General features: G+C 48.8%; 1 pseudogene across 1 annotated transcript in view; it reads left to right on the top strand.

The window, feature by feature from the left end:
• The first annotated feature begins 8,185 nt into the window (after window positions 1-8,185).
• Window positions 8,186-22,973, top strand: part of LOC146202545 (glutathione peroxidase-like) — a 30,575-nt pseudogene continuing 15,787 nt past the window's right edge. Inside the window, exon 1 of the transcript XR_014703720.1 lies at window positions 8,186-8,528. The product of XR_014703720.1 is annotated as a glutathione peroxidase-like (transcript). The remainder of the gene's footprint in view (window positions 8,529-22,973) is intronic.

Here is a 22,973-nt window from a genome sequence, read left to right as displayed (position 1 = left end):
AAAATGGTGGTTGGAACACTGGAGAGAAAGAATCTTTCTTCAACTGCGAAGTTTCTGTAGAAGCTGAACAGCTATTCTTTGCAGCAGTATAGCTGCGCCTGGATGGATGTCGATCAGTGATTACTCCACTATTATAAGCGTTACTCTCGAAGCTATCCTAATGAAAGTCTAGGATGTCGATAATCGGTTCATTATAAGGGCTAGCTAAAATCGAGAAGTATTGAATATCGTCACTTCGGTCTTAAAAGAACTCTTCAGTTATCAAAACTTCTGCTTGAGGAGCCGCAATGCCGGCCACTAATTGCATAAACGTTTTCTCATATTGCCGGGCACCAAGAGTAAGTCAAAAATAGTGCGCTTCGCTATTTGTAATAGGTAGAAATTAAACAATGTCGCGCAGTGCATCTCCTCTTATACGTGCGGAGCCTGAACAACGAAAGCGGTCCAGTTCATCTTTGAGAGTTTAAATGCCCTGCTAACGTTTGTGTAGTGTTGATATAATTTATTCTTCTTTTAAGAAGGCATACCAAAACGGGAGGAACGAAAGAAGAGCGCCATGTACGTGTACTCAGATAGCACAGGCGTCTGAATATTCAAGCGAACAAAAGAAATTTTAAATCGTGGGATTCAATGTCCCGTTGGGAAACATGAGCTATTAGCGACGCTGTAGCGGTGGGGTTAGAAATATTTTAGACCACTTAAGGTTTCTTGACGAGTGCTGATATGGCCCAGAACGCATTGTTAAGTCCAGCTTCCTTGGATGCTGGCTGCTGCAAGGCTAAACGCCAACCGTAATATGCTTCTCTCGGTTAAGTCGCTCGCTTAATAGCGCTGATATTCGCACATAGATATATCATACAACAGTCTATTATTTTTAGTATTAGTTTCGATTATGTATATTTGCCTTATTGGCTCAGAATTAAATAGAAATCCACGTTGTCTGCACTATCTGCGACCAAAAAGAAGGCTTCCCATAGATCGCCAATGCTGCAGGCTACGCTGATTTCGAATTAATTCTGATCGAATGAGGCCAGGACATCATCAAAATTGGTGTTAAACACGCTAAATGGCTGAATGCTGTCTGCATGTTAAATTTCAGCCCGAATAAGCGAGCGATTTGATCGATAGAAGCATATTACGGATCGCGTTTAGCGTTGCGACACTCGTAAATTAAGTGGCTTGTAAAGTGTTTGCCATTTACCCGCGTATATCAGGAATGCCATATATCGAAGGCCTATTCATTTATTTCAAGCACCTGCTGCTCACTTGACTTGAATTCACATCGTACAGTACCACAGCTGCTGCGTAGACAGACGCCGAGGACGAGATTCTACCCTGGCACCTCGGGTCATGGCCGGGCTAAAGGGGAGAGAGGCGCGCGCTCTCCCCTTTAGCCCGGCCATGCTCGGGTACAGCAGCCGGCCGCCATATCCACTTTGCCACGACAGCGAGTAGAAGTCTGAGGAGCGCCAGCTTGCTGTACGCCACAATGCTGCTGGCGCAACGGGTGAACCCTGCATACTTCACAGTAAAAAATACGACGGCCAGGTGGCTAGTATACAGTAGCGCAGACTGAAGGACACAACAGATGGCGAGGCCGTACGGGTTGTCTCTTCTAATCGTGACTCTTCAGCGACGGAATAGGATGGGGATTTCTGTAACTTCTTTTCTAAAAGGATTCCTTTGGTTTAACTACCGCACATGCCCCTGTGAAACATTGTGCGGGGACGGCCTTCTCGCTGTACGCGTATGACGTGCGTCATCGCACTATGTCCAGTGTAAATGAAAGGCGAACCGCACCACGAAAGCAAGCTCAACACACACACACACACACACACACACACACACACACACACACACACACACACACACACACACACACACACACACACACACACACACACACACACACACACACACACACACACACACACACACACACACACACACACACACACACACACACACACACACACACACACACACACACACACACACACACACACACACACACACACACACACACACACACACACACACACACACACACACACACACACACACACACACACACACACACACACACACACACACACACACACACACACACACACACACACACACACACACACACACACACACACACACACACACACACACACACACACACACACACACACACACACACACACACACACACACACACACACACACACACACACACACACACACACACACACACACACACACACACACACACACACACACACACACACACACACACACACACACACACACACACACACACACACACACACACACACACACACACACACACACACACACACACACACACACACACACACACACACACACACACACACACCCGCTCGCGCGCACACACAGAAAAAAAAACGAGTAGAAAAATTACATATGCTGGTCTTTTATCGTTTCTGAATAGTCATCGCAATTTCAAACAGATAGTCCGCCTGAATAGAATCTCCACATTCTTCAGCCTTTCTTGTGTTCCCGACAGTTGTGAGGACTTCCCAAAGCGACTCAGATTACGAGAGAAGCCGTAGTGCAGTGCTCCCGAAATTTCGATCACCTGGGGTTCTTGAACGTGCACTGACATTACACAGCCCACGAGCACAACTGCTTTTCGCCCCCATCGAGAAAGGGCCGCCGCCGGTGCATTGTGGCATTTGCGTTTCTCGCTACAGTTATATGTTCGATCATATATCTGAAGGAAGTTTTTACGGCAAATGCCTTTATATGTTGATGGAACGAAATTCCGTACGCGAGAGGTGTGCGCCAGATGTGCACGGGATCTGTGGGTCGGATCCGTGCATTGGATCTGTGCGCTGATGTGTCACTTGTCAATCATCCTGATGGCGTCATAAGAAGAATAAAAATCCTGTCTCCACCGGAAATCGAACCTCCATCCCTTGGATCCGAAGCCGAGCGCTTTAACCAACTGCGCCACGCCCAGAATCGTGGAACGCACGTCATAATTCGCCTTGCCTACCGAGAGGGTAATAGTAGGGATGACAATGACGCTAAAACTATGATGATGACAATGATGACAGTAGCAATGATAATGACGGTGCATTCAGTTAAATCATGACAATGACAGTAAACGTGATGCACCGTGTGCAGCAGCGCTCCGGCTTTGGCGTTTCTGCAGTGTAGATCCACCGTGCAGTGTAGATCCACCCTCGATATTTTTTATTGCAAAAGCAATACTACTCGCAGTTTGAGCCTTCAGCGTGGAACGGCGGTGACAACCATTGACATTTGACCTTTAGACGACCACCGTAGACGACCACCGTAGACGACCCCAAGCTGGCAGGAGCTGCCAATTTGGGTCTCTCGTTTCACATAGGACAGTTATGTCAGAATCAGCCTGCTAGGACCCTGGGATTCACGTTACCCCTATAGGCCACTAAGGCACGTTCATTTGGTTGGTTAAAGCGGGCCTTTATATGTGGGCTGAGGAAGAAGAAAAAGAGAAGAAGAAGAACGCTCGGTCACCCACAGGTAATGATTTCACTCAATATTTAGTTCAGCAGCGTTGAACACTCCTTTTTTTTTTTTTTTCCATAGCGTAGGAGAAAGCAAAGAAAAAGGGAGCAGCTCCCAAATTTCTGGCTGGGCTATACGAGAAGCCAAGAGAGCGCGAAGAGAGTTAAACGGTAAACGGATTCACGCATCGCTGAGTAGAGTTGCTCGTATACGCCCTGTTCTAAGAACGCGTTTCCGCACACGGCAGCTTCGTGAACATACACTGCGCTTCCCATTTTACGCATCTAAAATGTACTGACCGAGCTTCACATAAGAATAATCCAGCTCAAGGAAAAAAAAAAAAGAGAAAAAAAAAACGTGCCGGCGGACGTGACGCGATGGCTGACGCAACTCCTCGTAAGGATAAATCCTCTAAGCGTTGTACAGGGCGGTGCACAGGAGCGCTTTATTCGAAAGGAGGAAAAGAAGCCTAAAAGTAAAGTTGCGGTAGCAACGACTTTCACAAAGCGAGGGGAATGGGGAATTGAACAAGAACTGGGCAATGGACGCACGCAAAAAGGACAGAGGGCTCTTGTATGCCGTGGCTGTTGTGAGCGCTTTATACACAAACCACTGTCTCATGACATCACAAAGTCGAAGTGTTTTTTTTTTTTTTGCTTCCTCGCTTGCATATATATTTAATTGCATGCAAAAGTTGCGGTCGAACAGCGCCGTCTCCTGAATACGCGAAACACCATGGAGGTGCAGGCTTCTCAACGTGTCCGATAGCGCTCTTACTCCTTCCTGTAAACATCCACGCCCAACGGAAAATGCATTCATATGCGCTGGCGACTAATACATACAGGCGATGTCGCTGAAAGGGGCAATGAAAAATGAAAGAAGAAAAAAAATGCTTCCTTGCTTGCAGAACTCAGAGACGTGTAAACTATCCCACTGTCTTTATGCAAGACATTAATTATATATTGTACCACTTTTTCAAATTCCTTTTTTTTTTATTCTATGTATTTAAGATTGCGTTTTTATGACCAGGGGAATGTATCGTTAAGTTACGGTTGCCAATATAGTTGATTAATTGCTAAACCGTTCTAATGAACCTTCGAGATCAACCTTCTCTAATTATTTTCTAATTTATAAAATTTAAAGAACGCTGCATTTCTCCCACCATACAGCAGGACAGATATGTATTACAAGATCTACCGCGCCCAAGACCATTTCGTTTTGAAGCAGAAACTCCAGCGGGTGAAATACACATACTTAATAAACGACAATGGGTGCGCTTACGTTAGGAGGTTGATATCTCCCGTGTGCAGTAAAGCGAGCGTTCAGGCTCTGCGAATGCGCTCAACCTTCTCAACGTTCAGGCTGTTTCTGAAGACAACAGAAGCCACCAATCAAGCCTTCCTCTACGTGATGCCAAGGTGAGGAAGCTTATAGTACGCACGAGAAATTCGTACGACGCACTTTTATAGACGGTGGGCGCGGGGAGAATAATTAACTGACTACACAGCCCAAAATAAGGGCAGCATGGGTCGATCGCAATGTACACATTGCAAGACCGTCGAATATATGGATCCAAGTGCAGACATGGCTTTTTAAAAGAGGCAAAAATTGCACTATGGAAATCTGTATAAGTGCCGGTTGGTAACTTATGATGATTCCAATAGAGAGATGGACATTTCTTTTTTTCTTTTTTTTTTTTTTTTTAAAGCGGAAGCTTCCCTACGCCAGCCAGCTCGAGCCTTCAGCGTCAGTGTCGGTATAGGGTCAGTGGCAGGCCGTAGCTGGCAGCTGACATGGCAGCGCACTTACTTGACTTAAGGTTATCAGACGTATACGTTTGGCCGGAGCTGCCAACTCGGGCTTTCCTTTCATATGGGAGGGTGATATCAGACTCAGCCTGCCAGGACCCTTGCATTCACGCTACCCCTAGGCCACGCAGGCACGTTCATACGGCTTCGTTAAAGCAGGGCCTTATATTTGGGCTGGGTAGACTAGCCTACGCTATCGAGTCATATGCGCTTAAAGGCGAGGATTATGTGTCCCCCATAATTGGGCCACAGGCGTAGTCAGGCAGAAGATCTAGGTTTAATCAGAGCTAAAACCACAGCTAATTTTTTAGGAGACTAAACAGCATCAACGGCAAGCCTCCGCCACGCTCTTTGATTCGTCACTGATGTTAAGGATGGCGACAACGCGACGGGCGCGAGAGCTGCCGCTTTCAACCATCCAGACAAGAATTCCCCACCGGAAAGGAACGCGGGGTGTTCGGCCGGACGGCGACAGCAGTCCAAGTAGGGTCATCGGGAGACAAAAAGGTTCAAGTGGATCCCGGCATCCCCCGCCTGGGTCAGTACCCTCAAGGCGGCCACGCGGTCATCCCCTTCGTCTGGCCGACAGCGCGCGACGGCCCTTGCGACGCCGACGGGGTAGCCCAGACCAAAAGGCGCCGAGCTACACTATGCTTCTCCAATTCGTCTTGCCGACGGCGCGCAGTGGCGCGTTCGACATGGTTCGACGCAGGGGTGCCCCGACAATGGGACGCAGACAGACGCCGATCGACGCAGGTGTGTGCCAGACTGTGAGACGCCGGTAGTCAGCGAGCTCATCGTGTGCTGCTCCAACGATTTCCTCCTCACCTTCAAGTCCAAGCTTTCGAGGGGGCGGGTCTGCAAGCGTGAAAGTGCGCTAATGTGTGTGACATTAAAGCGACAAGGACACTCCCTCGACGACGAGCCCGCCCTTCACCTAGGGAACCTGGGGAACACGGACCCTTTAAAAACTATGTGTGTGTGCGGGCATCATTACTTCTTCCCCGGTGTTCTTTCCTACTGCTCACCATGTAAATAAACCAAGTTTTTGTTCTTCTACTCTCAACTCCTTCGCTCTGCGGCACTTCTTCCTGAGGTGGAGCGGGCGTCGATGCGGTCGACGATCCGTCCAGCGACACCCGGGTCCCACATCTAACACTGAGCATGGTTACGATTTCGGATACGAGCAAGTTCGTCGGTTGGCGTGACACCGCTCACAGAGTAATAAAACATTGCGTTTGAAGAAAAGGGCTTTCTTTTGGGAGCGTTGTATGACTAGTGAAAGCAAAATTTCCAAAGGGGATCAGACGATGTAAAAAGGGTATTAAATAAAGTCGCAAAAGGGCTGTCACTCGCAATCATGGTGGTCATCTTCAACGTCAGTAGTTCGAGAGCTTCGGCGTGACGACATAGAAATTCGTTCAATGCCGCGTTCCCCCCCCCCCCCCCCTTCCCTGAAAAAAAAAAAAAAGAAGAAAAAAAGCCCTTCCGATTTATGGCACCGAAGAGACGGGCAAAAACTGCAAACGGCCTGATTCGAGTCCAGCTCTCTGAAACACCTTTTAATTGTGAGGCAGTTGCGCGATATTCTAATCAAACACTATTATGCGTATGACGATGCGAATATTCTACTCTTCCGATGCATAGCGAAAATGCGCTTACAAACCTGGCACGGGAAACATATTGACTCCATTTTTCAACATAAATGTGAGGCAGCTGTGGAATATTTCCAAAGTGCTTTTATGAACACACTGATATATTAATGGTCTAAGCTTAAGACGCGTGGCAAACTTCTGCTTCTGAAATATGTCCCCCGATCACAACTAGTAAGGAGGACTGCTATAAAAATTCAACGGGGCACTTTTTTGACAATAAATAGCAAGAACTGGAAGCCCGCCAAAGCGAGGACTTGCGGATGTATTTAGTGTCACTGTGCCGTCACGCAATACGTGAAAAAAAAAAAAAAAAAAGAATGCGTAGAGACTGCACTAATATATATTCGCGAGTGAAACACTTAGGAATTGCATGAAGTGATAATGAAATGAGCTCATTCCCCTGTTCTTCCAAGCTCACCTATGTGGATAACCTGCCCTAATTCCTTCGCGGCCATTTATAGGCAGCGTGTGCCATTAAGGGCACATGGGGTATCCAGGTGAACACTGCACTGCGGATGCGAGATCTGCGGAAGTAAGCTATCGCTAATTCTCGTGGGCAGTAGCTTTCGATGAGTTTCAGACTCGACCTTTCTTTTGTGTAAGTGCCATGCTCGTATTGGGTTGGGCGGAGAATGATTTCTGTGGGCCGGTTCGCCCCACGTCGTTGAGCCCCTGATTCTTACCAGCCACATTTCAGCGTCTGAACGGTGGCAAGAGCTCGTCCTGAAGCGGTGACAGACATTCGTCTTCGCCAAGGCCTGCTGCAAGAATTATCGCATTTATTAAGAGCGAGAAAAGCGGGTCGCTTTCAAAGGTCGAGTTTTTCAGAAGTCTTCTTCCTGTCAGACCCGCATTCGAACATTTCTTTCTGGCCGCCAGTAACAGCAGCTTCGGCTTACACGCCTGGGTCAGTTATGCAGGTGTCTCTATAATGAAGCTAAGAGAGCTTACAGATGCCGCTCGAGTCTGCAAACTTCCTGTGCGCATTACTGCGTGCTGGAAGCAGATACCAAAAAATTTACATCATAGACTGATCCGGTTATAGCAGCGCCCAATTACGTTCAATCACGCCGCGGCATGGCTGGCAGGCTGCAGCCGCCGTCGCGCGCAGCAGCGACGCGGAGCGCGCGGGAAGGGATCGTGACGTGGCGGCGGAGGAAGGGGAAGAAGCGCAGCCGGATAAAAGCCGCAGCCTCGCGCCGCAGCCGCCGGACGCGGAGGGCGACGGCGCGAGATGTTGACGCGACTCCTGCTGGCGCTAATGTGCGCCGCCGCCGGGACGGCGGGAGCGCAGCCGCGGAAGGCCGACTGCTACCGGCGCGTGGGTCCCGCCGGCGAGCTCTACAACTTTCAGGTGCCCGACGTCCTGGGCAAATGCAACGTCACCCTGGACCAGTACCGGGGCCACGTGCTGCTTGTGGTGAACGTGGCGACCTACTGAGGGTTCACCTGGTCCTACACACAACTGAATGCACTCCAGGAGAAGTTCGGGACCAGGAACTTCACCATTCTCGGCTTCCCTTGTAACCAGTTCGGCAAGGTAAGTCAGCCTCACACCTGCGTTGCTCCCTCGAGGTTTCTTTAGAAACAAAAAGTGCTCCCGGTGAAGCGGCCGCGCACACTGAGCGTGGTTGGATCCGACGGTTGGGCTGCAGCGCCGATCAGACATCTGGGTGGACGTAAAATCGGAGCATCTTGGTGGGCGCTTCTCATGCAGAAATGGATTGAAGAGTCTCGCGTCGCAATTTGGCCTTCTTGATCAGGACGCACCAAGTGTACTCTGTGTTAGAGCGGGGAAGGCTCAATTTGTGTAAAGGGGTAAGAGAAGCTATGCTAGGCGGCAAAAGACACGATGAAAAACATGACGGGACCGAAGCCCATCCTGTTATTCTCGTGTACCTTTACACTTTCATTCCCTCTTAATTTTGGGATATGGACAAGGGACTCAGCTTTTACCAAGCTCACCATGCTCCTGCACCATGTGTGCATTGTAAAATGCTGCACGACTCATGTTATATTGTCTTGTGAAGATGTCCTTTGTTCCATATCAGGCTTCACGCGACTTTATCAATTTACCTTTTTTTTTTTTTTTTTTTTTTTGCGTTGATGCGCCGTACCCCTCTGTGCCTGTACAAAATATTTCGTAATTGCTTAGGAAATCTGCTATTAAAAGAGGTCGAACCCGGCTGCGGCGACCGCGTTTGGATGGAGTCCAAACGCGATGACGTCTGCGTGATGAGCGATGTCGGTGCACGTTAAGACCCCAGGTGGTCGTATTCCGTCGTCTCCACTACGGCACCGCACACTCTTCCTTCTTTGATTCCCCTTCCTCACTTCTTTTACGGCGTGGTTCAGGTGTCCACGGAGAAGTGCGACAAATACTGCACCTTTCCTTTTAATAATAAGCGCGGCAGAAAAACACGTAGTCCTCTCCATTGCTCCTCCCTCAGCAGCGCTGCGACTAACTTGTTCTGAAAGGACGCGACGGGAATCTATGTTCTACGTTGGGGCGCGTGCCGATTTTGTTAGGTGTCGAAGCATCGCTGCCACATTACCGTCACACTTGCTGTCAGATGCTGACTGCTCGCTCGCCTCCTTTTCTGCGGTAGTGTGTGTAACGTGCACGCTAGTTTCTGAACGAAGGCGGGAACTGGCCTTCGCGCACGATTACATCGCAGCTGGTATCGTATGACTTGTCGAATGTGTTCAGTTTTCGTACGTGTAACCATTTTTCAGAGTTCCGCATAACTCGCGGTGTCGCGCTGCGGCGACGACAAACCGACCGGGAAGCTTAGCAGGTTGATACAAGGTCATACCAGCTATATATTACAGCGCAAATAATGCCGCTCGACCACTGTTCGCCTCGCCACTGCTGGAAAGGAGTTTCGAGCATCCTCAACTGCGGCCATCGTTTTCAGCCACAGAGCTAACGCGCTAGTTATTTCAAGCTTTCCGTGTTCAAATTGGATGTGAAAAGCTATAGCAACGAAATCTCTCCTCCAGCTAAGACGTCGTAGCCGGCATTTCCTGGTTCTGATTTTTTGTTCCATGCGTGTTTTCTTAATATGTTAAAGCGATCTCGGGAAGATGCTTTCGATAACGCCAGCGTGGTATTCCCGCAGAGCGCCAATTCCTCGGTTTGACTTGTAATCTTTATATTGTCGTTCCCGTTTGATATTATATACTTTTCGGTTTTACAAGCTGTGCTGCTTGAATAAAAATATCATTTGCTAATCAACGATAGCCGGGCCCAGATTTTTTTTTTATTATTATTATTCTGTCGCCTTATCTTAATGATAGTGCCGTAGCCGTCATGAGCTTTGACAACAAGATGGACGGCGGACGAAGCCTTCCAAAACAAGCGATGTACGCGGGAAAAAATGCGCCGTCTAAAAAGAGAGGGAGAGACACTCGGCGGCGGCGACAACGTCACGCGTGCTTGACACGCATCGTAGTCGTGAAAAATGCACGCGTATCTTTTTTTTTTTTTTTTTTTTTTTTACGCTAGAAGAACTTCCGGGACAAGTTGCATGCTCGCTTGCAAACAATCCTGTTTTGATTTAGAATTGGCGTGTGATGTCTCAATGCGCAGTGAAAGCGCGAGCTGTATCGGTAGGCAAAGAACACACGCACACACACACACACGAAAACAATCACGACATAAGTCCACGGAAATCGAACATCGGTTGCTGGTTTGCGCCGATCCGCGGGCGTGATATTGTTTCCTGCTCAACTCCTCCGAAATGGCGGCGGTAATATAAAATACCAACCAAAACTTTGTGCCGATGGTAAAAACGGGCTTTTCCAACACCTATTAAGCGGAATCGAGGGAGTACTGTCTTCGCGCTGGAGCTGCACGTTGCTGGTCGGATCGACGTGGGCCGGTGATCACAAACACGTGTTCAGCCTTACTCTGAAGTACTAAAAGCGGCGACTGGAATGGCGTATAGTCAGGCTTACAGCAGTTGACTGCATTTGAATTGCATAGCTTTCTTGTGGGGTATACGCTTAAGCGCTTCCGCGATTTCGTCGACGGGCAACCTCAATGGACTTCTGACGAAGAAAGACTGGGATAATCGACGCTGGTCGGCGCTTTGTGAACGTACAACGCGTTGGCGTCTGACCTCCCAACGTATAGCTGTTGTTAAGTGGCTTATGCCAGGATTGAAAACCAGACGCGCCGAAGCGCGCATCATCTCGCTCACCTTGCTCCTTACATTGCCTCAATGCTCACCAACGCAAGGAAGCGGAGGGCACTGAACAAACTGTGTCCTTCGGGTGTTACTAAATCTAGCGGCAGAACCAATCTGGCCAGAGTGTGTCTGAAGCAAGGCAGGTAATTTGCGCAACTGTCCGTGGCACGTGACCAAGCTGGAACTGGCCGCTTTCACGAAGCGTAATCGCCTTTGTGCGAGTATTAACATCACGAGTTGACCTGATGGATAAAAGGGCACAGCGCGTATTTATTCAGATAGATAGATAGATTGATGGGGGGTTTATTGAAAGAAAAGGCGTAGAGGTTGGCCGGAATGATTAAAATCTGTCTTGCTACTCTGCACTGCGGAAGGGGAGAAGAAAGAGGATTATGGTGGGTGGCGATGTGGGAGAAGGCATATGGAAATATATAGGCACATCAACTTGTTTTACAAGCGCGAGTTAAGTCCGGTGGCGCACAAAAAACGGCAAAGAGCCTTCACTGCCTGGACACGTACCATTCCCCTTGTCCTGTCAAGCGCCCAGCAGCATTTCCTCCGACAGAGGCCTCTTGTCTAAACGCTTCAAGAAAAAGGCTTTTCGTTCACGCACATACACTGGGCACACCAATAATGTATGGTCCACTGTCTCGGGACAGTGCGTCTTGAATTGAACGCGCCATAGTTAGAATTTAACCTTAGCACGTTTTCTCATTGTTCTCTCGTGTGGCCTCGTCCCCGCATTTCCTCTTTTCTTTCTCATTCACGAAAAGCAGAAGGGAATCGCAGCCTCGATAGAGATTGGGCAAAACAAACATCTCAGGGATGTCTCATCACGGAAGGAGAAAACGCTGAGGGGAGAACTGCGCGTTTTACGCCTTTGTGTGGTCTTTGTGGCTTAACGAAAACAAAACGAAACGGCGTTTTGTTTTCATTTAACCGTAACTCTAGTCAGTGAGCGTAGTATTCTGCATTAAACTGAAAATAAACGAGCGCCGTTTTTATCGTCTTCGTACGCACCGAAAAAATAATTAAGGGTTGTAGATGGAGCTGTTAATATGCCGCATGGTTCCCTGCCTAATTTCTGCTCGTCAAAGGCAGTATGCAGTCGGCTCAGACCTGGGAAGCGGTGGATTCTGTTTATTGAATTTGAAGAGGCAACGTATTGTTAGGGAAAACATGCAAACATATAGGAAAGTTTTACTCGTATACCAGTATGTACTCGTAGACGTAAGAAACTTGAACGCAGATTTCTTTTGCTCAGTTTTTTTATATTCATTTGCTTGACTCGCTGCGCCGCCCAGACCTCCTACTTGACATCTATTTTTCTCACTCACCAAAACATTTTGGTATATTTACTGCAGAATCACAGCCCTTGTGCGGCAGCACCCCATTGTCGGGGCAGGGACATTACGAGAAAGTATGCAATAACCGCGCTTACACGAGCTGCGAGGCCAATGCTCTTCAGTACACGTCTGTCCGGTATCTCCGCACTTGACGCATCGGTTTCCCGGATAGCAGGAGGAATATATCTGCCCCGAAACCCTGATGTCTCAAACTGTCTCTCTGTAGCTGAGGTAGAGATCAGCCACTTATAAGTTTAAAGGCAAACACATCTCCAAGCGGCCCCCTCCACACCGTCGATAATACCGGTGCGGACAGTACAAGGGCAGCCTATCGCAAAACCGCACTGCTAAGCAGTGCGGTTTTGCGATAGGCTGCCTTTGTACTATCCGCACCGCTATTATCACCGATGTGGAGGGGGGTTTGGGTTAGCTTGCAGTGTCTCCGAGTGACACGTGATTGTCACCGCCTAGTTTCAATGACTGCAAGCTGCGCGTGTAATTTCACTGTCCGTGTAAAGATTTCGCATTGTGCGCACAGCGCATCGATCACCGATGAGGGCTTGCCTCGACAATGGGCTTTCGCGTGTCAAACCAGCAGCTGGCATTTCACGCTATTTGTCGGCATTAAACAAACAAAAAAATACTGCTTTCGAGGAGGCACTGGTTTGCGAAGCACCGAGGTGGCGTCCGGTCTCTATTGTATCGTATACGCTGACATGTTAATGCGTTCCGGTAAAGCATATTTTCCACGTACTGTGCTCATCAGTTGGCTACTGTTTCTAGCCATCTGAGATAACGTTGGCTCGTTTTGTATATAACAGATGAGAATTACCGACTCGACCCCTTCCAGTGAAACACGCGCGGAAGCTTTCACGTTGTCAGATGGCTTGGCTTCACCTGACGCCAGTGTCTGACGTTCGGCTGGAGCGCACGAGTGCATGGCTGCGGCCCCATACGGCCTGTTAAATACAACCATGTAACAATGTCCCTTGCAGGTTGCTGCAGCCCAGTTGGTAGTGGGCCCTCATAATCATGAGCGTTCCATTAAGACGAGGCTCACACTTGCAGATATGGAGGCGGTGAAACGATTCCTTAAATTGATTCATCAGATTCGCCACAGACTTCTTGTTTCATACGCCGAAAGCACATAATCACGTTCGACCATTTGCTCTCTGACCCGATCGGGCTGCTAAATTATACCGGTGGAGGCGCGCAATTTCTTCGGCGACGCAAAGGGCGCTGCCGGCATACTTACAGACTTGCTTTCTTTTTTCCCGCTTGCTACCTTGCTTCGCGCTTGGGGCAACAGATCCCGCAGGTTCAGACACGCTCCATCGTTTCTATGGGTCTTGGGCAATCGGATCGCTCTGAGCTAAACTGTTTACCAAGGAAGGGTCACTTCAACTACGTATACGCCTATAAGTTAACATACCTCCCCGTTGGTCAATATCTCAACATATTTTTTTCTTTTGTTTGTTTATCTTCATTAATGACCGAACGTGTGGACGGAGCTAAGGAGGGTCGGGCATTCCGGTGTGCCATTATTCCCTCCTGCAGTAAAGTTTCTCGCTCGATAAAGAATTGACCGCCGTAGAAACGTCGTGCCATGTGCCATTCAACGCCGGTGCAACGTCATGCTCGCAAGCTGCCCAAGTTGGTGCCCATGGATGCCAGTGACACGTGCTCGCAGCTCGAGCAATCAGCGCTCCTTGCCGTCGCGTGATCGTCCTTAATTCGGTCTCAAAGTGTCGAGAGAGCCTCAGCAGTTATGAGGGCAGAGAAAAAAAAGAAGTCAGAACACACGTGCCCACGGAATGCAAGCCGCTGGTGCCGCCGCATACTGCCATTCCCTGAAAACTGTAGCAACGGAAGTGCCGGGTGGCGTCACTAAAAAAATAAAACAACAAAAAGGAAGTCAATAAAGCTATATGTTTTTTTTTTATTATGCATTGAAGTGCATAAACTAAAACGCATACGCAATAAAATAGTTCACTGGTATAAAATTGCTTGCAGTAATCCTCTGATCATGCCAGTTGCGTCCGTCGCGCCACCGTTCACACCACGTACTGATTGTAAGGCATGTGTTCGATTCCTGTGGGTACAATTTTTTTATTTCACGTGGCTTTCACGCGCAAGTACTTATATTTAATTGGACAGATGGACTCGCCGGAATGTTCAACTTGTGGCATCCCAGTGACTGTGGACCATGTATTATTGGTGTGTCCAGCGTATGCGTGCGAAAGAAGTGTGCTAGCCGCTTCCTTGAAGCGTTTGGACAAGAGGCATCTGTCGGAGGAACTGCTGCTGGGCGCTTGGCAGGACAAGTGGAAGGGTGTCCAGGCAGTGCGTGCTCTTTGCCGTTTTTTGTGCGCCAGCGGTCTTGATTCGCGCTTGTAAAGCAAGCTACTGTGTCTGTATATGTATTTCATATGCCTTCTCCCACATCGTCACCCATCATGACCTTCTTTCTTCTCTCCTTCCCCAGCGCAGAGTAGCAGGCCAGATTTGAATTATTCCGGCCTACCTCTCTGCCTTTTCCTTTCAATAAATCCATCTATCTATATTCATTTTTAAATTTGCAGCATTCAAATAAATTACGAACATATTTCCTGGGGTATGTTCCCCTTTAGGTTCCATAATGCCATGGTTTTTTTTTTTGCTCTTAACAACAGCAAAACCAGCCGCGAACGCAGCCAGGATGGGACGGTATGACAACGGTTACAGTATACAATTACCTTCATCGTAATCAGTTCCTGTCTTCAGTGAGTGTATGTTACCTTTAGGTTACGTTCAGAGACGGCTCTCAGCAACAATCGCCTTTTAACAATCTTTAAACTCTTTTTACAGGATTTACTCGGCAGCGATTTTTTAGGTTAACTTACTCAATGTCGCACAGATGGCGCGACGGACGCCACCTATGTATTACGCACTTTACATTAAGTAATATTAATTCATAAAACTATTTTATTAATATTTCATTTCAGTTTCCGTACTACGCTTCACGCTCGAACAAAACGTAATGTTGTGTTTTATTTTTGAGTGACCCACCCAGCACTTCCGTTGCTGCAGTTTTACCATTCCCTGCCAAACATGAGGCATGAAGTTTGCAGGGCATTTCGAAAGCATGTGCTGGGAACATCCGCGTCCTGCCAAACAGATGTCTTTGGACTTGAAAACAGTCGGGCTTTCTCTGTGGCTTTTAGCGACTACACTCTCTAAACAGCGTGGACCCACCATGGACCCAGCTGAATGGCGTATTGGCAGACTCAAATAAAAACAAAGGCGGCGAACGGGGCTATTATGCCGACAATCTGCTCCACTTGCTCACCAAATCCGCTGGAGCACGGGTGCGTGAATGAGCGAGGAGAAAGGACACTGAGCACTATTGCATAACTCTCTGCCACCGCGGCTTCTTGTGCCGGGATTTTATGTCGTCCCTGGCGTGGAAGATTTCCGCTCCAAGGACGCGCTCTACCGGGGCTCTTTCCGAGCATTGCTTCATCGTCTCCGTAAAATATTATTTCTTCACTATGGGCTTTCCACGCAGCTACCGACACTACGTAACGTGAAGCTTATTAGCAACGTATATTAATTTTTATGGGGGAACTAACGGTGGTCGACACACTCTCAATTAACATAGCATGGCTTCTCTTGGGAACCGACGTTTCTTTGCTTTTCGCGTTGTTTTATACGTTTTCTCGTCTAACAATCGCAACCCAGCGAGACGGCAGTTACCACAGCTCCTGCTGTTGTCTCGCAGGCCATTATACGCAGCGCCAGCAGTGAAACTGCTTTTTGCGTCAGGCTTGAATTTGTTTTGTGGCATGGCACGAAGGTCTAAAATGATGTGAGGGCATATATGGCGACCTACATGCACCTGTATCATTAACCGGTAGCGCGACACAAGACTCACGTGCGGGTACTGTCCAGCTCGTGCCCGGAGATCAGGTGTGGTGGGCAGTTCATATGGCTGCTCTCGGACTGCTGCAGGATGTCTGTCGTGTACGTGACAAATAACGATCTCGATGCAGTGTGCAGTCTCGGTTGGTCAAGGCTGCTGTGGTAGCTTGCGCTGGGCCCGTCTCGAATGTTTTGGCTTTTAATGGGTTGGATTCGCTCGCAGCTACCGTAGCGCCATGCTGCGTGACGTGTTGCAAGAGGCTTACGAGTCGGGCAGATAAGATCATGAATCCGATGCAAACCAGCGAAGGAGGCTCAGGCACAAGGCGTATGGCACACTGTGCATATGTTCTTCCGCTACCCTATACTCTGTGTTGGCTATGTACGTACTGTTACGACCAAGCATCCGCAATTGCGCGCTCTATTGTTCGCCTGTGGGCATGGATAAGTTTTGTGAATATGTGGTGATGGTCCAATGGCTCTAAGTGAGCCTGTTTCCAGGAATCCTGTTTTGTAAGCATGTTTTGCTTTGTGGACAACCTGCAAATGCCAAATTGACCCTGTCAAGAGAACGTCTGGAAAAACACAAAGAAACGTCCCCCTGCGGGAAATAGCAGGAAGTGCTTTCTTTCTTTTGTTCACCCTTCCAGTCGAGAAGTGCTATCCTCCAGTGATGAATGCCTCCTATCCAAAGGAGACGACAGAGTGACATGTCCGCTGACGTGCAGGACAAGAAAGGAGCATGACTCATACGGCCATTAAGTGATTTCCCGGGAATGCAGGAAAGATTTGCAATTGTCGAAAAGGGACAATGTTGGGAGCCCTATGCGGCGCCACGTGCACTCGGGTTTCTGAGAAGTAAAACCCCTTGTCAGAACCAGCCTGTGGTTTCTTTGCTGAAGAATAGAAATGTACCTCCTCTCCTCGCCGTTCCCAAGCTTTTCCCGCCAACAAGTGATCACGCCCAACGAATGAATGCCGGACCAGTCAGTGCTTCAGACCATCAGTGCAGTGATGTGTTCGATTGGATGCCGATACCTGAGGGGCGTGCCCTGGATTTGGTTGGTCAACATCTTCAGAGAGGGGCTGGACATAGGGGGGTTTTAAGGACGCTGCAGAGCACGAAATGTCGCTCTGGGCCCTGGGTAAACGGCTCATCCAGTCGCTTCTCGCTATGAACTCTTAACGCTTGTCATTTTGCTGATGTACCCTTCTTTTTCATGTAAATATTCTTGTAAATACGTTTTCTCAAAGTGCCAGTAAACCTGCTTGTACATATTTTACCAACTTCGAAGATTCAGTCCTTCTTCAACCCCGAGTCTCTGCACGCTACCAAGTGAAGGCCGGGTCGACATAGCCCCAGCGTCACGACAGTACGTCTCCAGCGGCGCTTAGTTTTACGTCACATTCGTGCGGCGTAACAGGTACCGAATCTGCCAGTGAATCATGGCGGACTTCCAGAGGACATCCTTTATATACTTGCCGCCGCCGAATAAGTCTTTTATGTTGGGCGGAGTGCGAAAAACTACGAAGAACAGTCCGATAGCAAAACGAGCCGGGCTTCTGGCTTTCCAAAGATTGAACAGCGGTTGCGCAGAGCTTAAAGCTGTAGATGCAATGAATGACAAAGAAGTACAGTCGCTGCCAAACCCGCTTAGAGCATTCGTGCGGCGCACAGCCCTGCTAACGAGGCAACATCCTGCAGAGACACCGTGCATGGCCAAAGTTGACGTATTGAACTGACAATGAAATTGGCGCGAGAGCCACATTGAGGAATACGGAACCCAGAAAGGCAGAGTGCTTTACTGGCCTTTGCTTCATCACCTTGATAGCGTCTGCTGCGCACAGCCCAGGCCTTCTGCGAATGTTTCACGACGACTGCACTGTTGACTTAGCTGCTAATGATTTTCCGCCGCACCGGGTTAGGATGTGCACACGTCACTGGCCCGGCGAGGACTGTAGGAAATGAATCCTGGCCGGGGTGAGACGCTGGCCAGACGTCGCAGTGACGTCAAACGGGGCTGAAGGCAAAATACAGAGTGAACAAATAATAAACTGATGCGGCAGTTCTAGGAACGACGCTGGCGCACTAGCCTTAGAAGGAAGGAAAAGACAGCTAGCGCGGTCGTGCCCTTGGGCAGCAATTAGCTGTCCAAACTGGCAGAGGGCGGCGCGGCCGCCCAGCAGGCCGATTAGCCGGGCGATCGTGTCAAGATATTCTTCGTCTGTCGACGATCCGCGCTTTCAGCGTCCAGCCCAGTCCAGCCGCCGAGCACCCGGTTCTCGGAAGCGGCCCGACTGCTGAGGCGGGTTGCACGAAGTAGCTCTAGATTGCGACATAGCCTCTGATGCCTCGTCACTCACACTTTTTTTTTTCTTTTCTTTTCCTGTCTGTCTCTCTCCTCTGATTCTCATCCAGCTACGGCGAGCACGTGGACAAGCACTTGTCTGTAAATCTTACTCCCATTTCTTTTCAGCTTGGGTAATGATGCGCGGGGTAGCAGCTATAGCCCCGACTCGGAGTGACTGCCGAGCAGATAGCCGAGCCAGGCCGAGCGTTTCTTATTACCAAATCATCTAGAGCCCGTTTCCTCTTCTAATCGAGACTGAGCCGTGACTCACAGATAAAATATCTCGAATGTCGTTAGCACGTGCGCCTTCATTTCCTTTGGTCGGAAGGAAACGGATGGGCTGCGTCTGTCAACCATTCGACGCGTTCTCCAAAGCATCAATCTCTAAGCTGAAAATATATTCTCGCTCAGCTTGCATACTTATTAGTTTCCTGAACGCAGGTTGCAAACACGTGGAATGCAGGGGCAAGTCGGTGTTCTCCGAAGCCAGACGTGCCCTGAACGTGCCCCGGCTGGTTGGAAATACCAGAACACTGCCCCTTTCGGTGCGGTTTAAAAGACACCTTGAGATGGTTGTGAAAAGGGGGAGGGGACTGTTTTTTTTTAGTCTTTTTTTTTTTACTTTTTTATTATTACTTTTTTAATGAGTGTGCCGAAGTCCGAATAGTGTTTGTTGAAGTGCATTCCGAATATAATGGCATTCATGGACTTGTGTCTGAAGCTAAAATTTAAAAAGGTGGGGCGGAAAGGCAATTTTCTTCTGAACCAGACGACGAGCATGGTGGCGCTATATACAATTGAACAACTGCTTCTTATTGGCATTTATAGCCCCAATTCTGAAACTTAAATTCGCCAGATTAGAACGCCGCCATGTATGTGTCATGCGATCAAAGCCTCTATTAATTTGCCTGCTTCTACTCCCGTAGCTAAATAGCCAGCTACGTGATTTTGTTCATTCCATAGACAGAAACACATGTGCCGCGATTTCCGAAAGTCAGACCCGACTACACGTGGCGTAGGAATATTTAATAAAGGCGCCGTGTCAGAGCTTATCGCCCTTGGAAGCACTTTAATGGGCTCTCTACTGGCAGTCCAATACGCTCTATCGACTGTCTGGCGAAGTTCAAGATGCGCTCCTCAGTGTCTCGTACCGCCTAGGTCATGAAAGACACTCGTCATCGCTATCGTTTCACGCCAATACCGGCGCTATCGCGCCTCTTTATACGCCACCGAACGTGAAGTAGCTGACGCTTGGCGCTGTCGTGACGCTGGGGCTACGTCGACCCGGCCTTCACTTGGTAGCGTGCAGAGACTCGGGGTTGAAGTAGGATTGAATCTTCGAAGTTGGTGAAATATGTACAAGCAGGTTTAATGGCACTTTGAGAAACTTATTTACAAGATTATTTACACGAAAAAGAAGGGTACATCAGCAAAATGGCAAGCGTTAAGAGTTCATAGCGAGAAGCGACTGGATGAGCCGTTTACCCAGGGCCCAGAGCGACATTTCGTGCTCTCCAGCGTCCTTAAAACCCCCCTATGTCCAGCCCCTCTCTGAAGATGTTGACCAACCAAATCCAGGGCACGCCCCTCAGGTATCGGCATCCAATCGAACACATCACTGCACTGATGGTCTGAAGCACTGACTGGTCCGGCATTCATTCGTTGGGCGTGATCACTTGTTGGCGGGAAAAGCTTGGGAACGGCGAGGAGAGGAGGTACATTTCTATTCTTCAGCAAAGAAACCACAGGCTGGTTCTGACAAGGGGTTTTACTTCTCAGAAACCCGAGTGCACGTGGCGCCGCATAGGGCTCCCAACATTGTCCCTTTTCGACAATTGCAAATCTTTCCTGCATTCCCGGGAAATCACTTAATGGCCGTATGAGTCATGCTCCTTTCTTGTCCTGCACGTCAGCGGACATGTCACTCTGTCGTCTCCTTTGGATAGGAGGCATTCATCACTGGAGGATAGCACTTCTCGACTGGAAGGGTGAACAAAAGAAAGAAAGCACTTCCTGCTATTTCCCGCAGGGGGACGTTTCTTTGTGTTTTTCCAGACGTTCTCTTGACAGGGTCAATTTGGCATTTGCAGGTTGTCCACAAAGCAAAACAGGCTTACAAAACAGGATTCCTGGAAACAGGCTCACTTAGAGCCATTGGACCATCACCACATTTCCACAATACTTTTCCATGCCCACAGGCGAACAATAGAGCGCGCAAATGCGGATGCTTGGTCGTAACAGCCTCCTCCCCCGCCAGAAGAGTCTCGGAGGGCAGCAGTCCCAGCTGCTGCATGAAGAGACGACTTAATGGCCTGCACGTGAACGCTTGAAGCTCGCTGTTGCTTGTCGCGTTGTCTTGATTGTTGTAGGCCAAATTGCTCGAGCTGTCTGAAACTCAACCACATGTCGAAGCAAGCACTCGGCTCCCGTCTGAAGAGACCAGGTTAAAAGAAAACTGCCATTGTTGTTCGAGAAAAGCCCACTCTCAAGACGTTCAGGACCCACGTATTCCTAGAAAACCAAACGTGCTGCTTTACATAGCCACACATATACAAGCGCACGAAAAAAAAAAAAACCTGATTATCAATTTCGATACATGGTGAGGAACATCTCGGACCGCTTAGAAAGAGCGGCTAAGCGCGTCCGCATTCCCATTTAACTTCCCCTTTTTGTATCTTATTTCAAAATTGTACTGCTGTAAAATCAAGCTCCACCTAAGAAGGCGACTGTTCTTCGATGTCGCAGTTTGCAGCCAAGCCAGGGGACAATGGTCCGTCTCTACGGTGAATTTGGCCCCTCCAAGATAGCACTGCAATTTTTGAATGGCCCATACAATGCAAGCGCACTCTTTCTCTGACGCGCAATAAGCCCTCTCTCTAGAACTCAGTTTTCTGCTCAGGTAGAGCACAGGGTGCTCATTACCGTCGTCATCTCTCTGGCAGAGAACAGCACCTAACCCTCGATCACTGGCATCACACTGGACCGTGAATTCTCGGCCATAGTCTGGAGCTCGCAATACCGGACGGCTAATCAGCACAGCCTTCAGGTTTACGAAGGAGGCTTCCTTTTGTTCGTCCCAGACTACATTTGTCGGTTCTGTCTTGCGGAGAGCGTCGGTCAGAGGGCTAGCCAAAGCTGAATAGTTAGGGATGTAGTGATTGTAGTACCCAGTCAGACCCAGGAATGCTCGAATTTCCGTCTTCGTGCTCGGCCGCGGGTAGTCTGCTACCGCAGAAATCTTAATCTCGCTGGGTTTCCTGAAACCTTGACCTACATTGTGACCCAAGTAGTCCACGGTCGCCCTTGCCAGGCAACATTTCTCGGCCTTTACGGTTAGTCCAGCTTGACGCAAAAGGCTCAGTACAGCTCTTAGATGTACCATATGGTCCGCCCATGAGTCGGAAAAAACCGCAATGTCATCTAAATAAGGCACTGCGAATGTTTCACACCCCTTTAAAACCCTATCCATGAGTCGGGAAAAACAAAATGGAGCATTTTTGAGCCCGAAACTCATCATTGTTGGCTGGTAGCTGCCCGTCGGAGTGACGAAAGCCGCGTATCTGCTGGCGCGTTCAGTGAGCGGTACTTGCCAGTATCCTCGAGTAAGGTCCAGCGTAGTCACATATGCCGCTCTACTGACCTGTTCTACTCTCTCCTCAATATTCGGAATAGGATACACTTGATCCCTGGTGAGAGAATTTAGCTTTCGGTAGTCTACAACAGGCCTAGGGTCTTTACCTGGAGCTTCTACTAAGATCATAGGCGAAGCATAATCGCTTTCCGAGGGTTTTATTACTCCCAATTCCAGCATGCGAGTTACTTCCCTATCCAGAATTTCTCTTTGCCTTGGAGAGAATCGGTAGCACCTTGATCGCACTGGCACGTCTGAAGTCAGCTCATTATCGTACTCAGTCAAATCAGTCCTGCCTGGCCTGTCCACGAAACAGACCTCAAACTCTGTTATTATTTCGCCCAGATCGGACAGCTGGGATTTCTTTAGTTCTCCTCTCTGCTCCGTCTTTCTGAGAAGCTCCTGAGCGTTGCTTCCTTTTCCGCTGAGGCAAATCAAGTTGTCCCCCATCTCCTCGGGAAGGTTTAACGTTATATTTACCACTGCTTGCTCCATAGCTAGGTCCCCTCGGGTTCCACTTAAAAGTCTCGTGAGATTACTAGACACTGGCGGCAAGAGGTTACT

This window comes from Amblyomma maculatum, chromosome 1, assembly GCF_055883805.1.
Source record: "Amblyomma maculatum isolate TAMU_Amacu chromosome 1, ASM5588380v1, whole genome shotgun sequence".
NCBI classification, from domain to species: Eukaryota; Metazoa; Arthropoda; class Arachnida; order Ixodida; family Ixodidae; genus Amblyomma; species Amblyomma maculatum.
The sequence above is the reverse complement of the archived record's forward strand: the minus strand, read 5'-3'. Positions and strand labels throughout refer to the sequence as shown.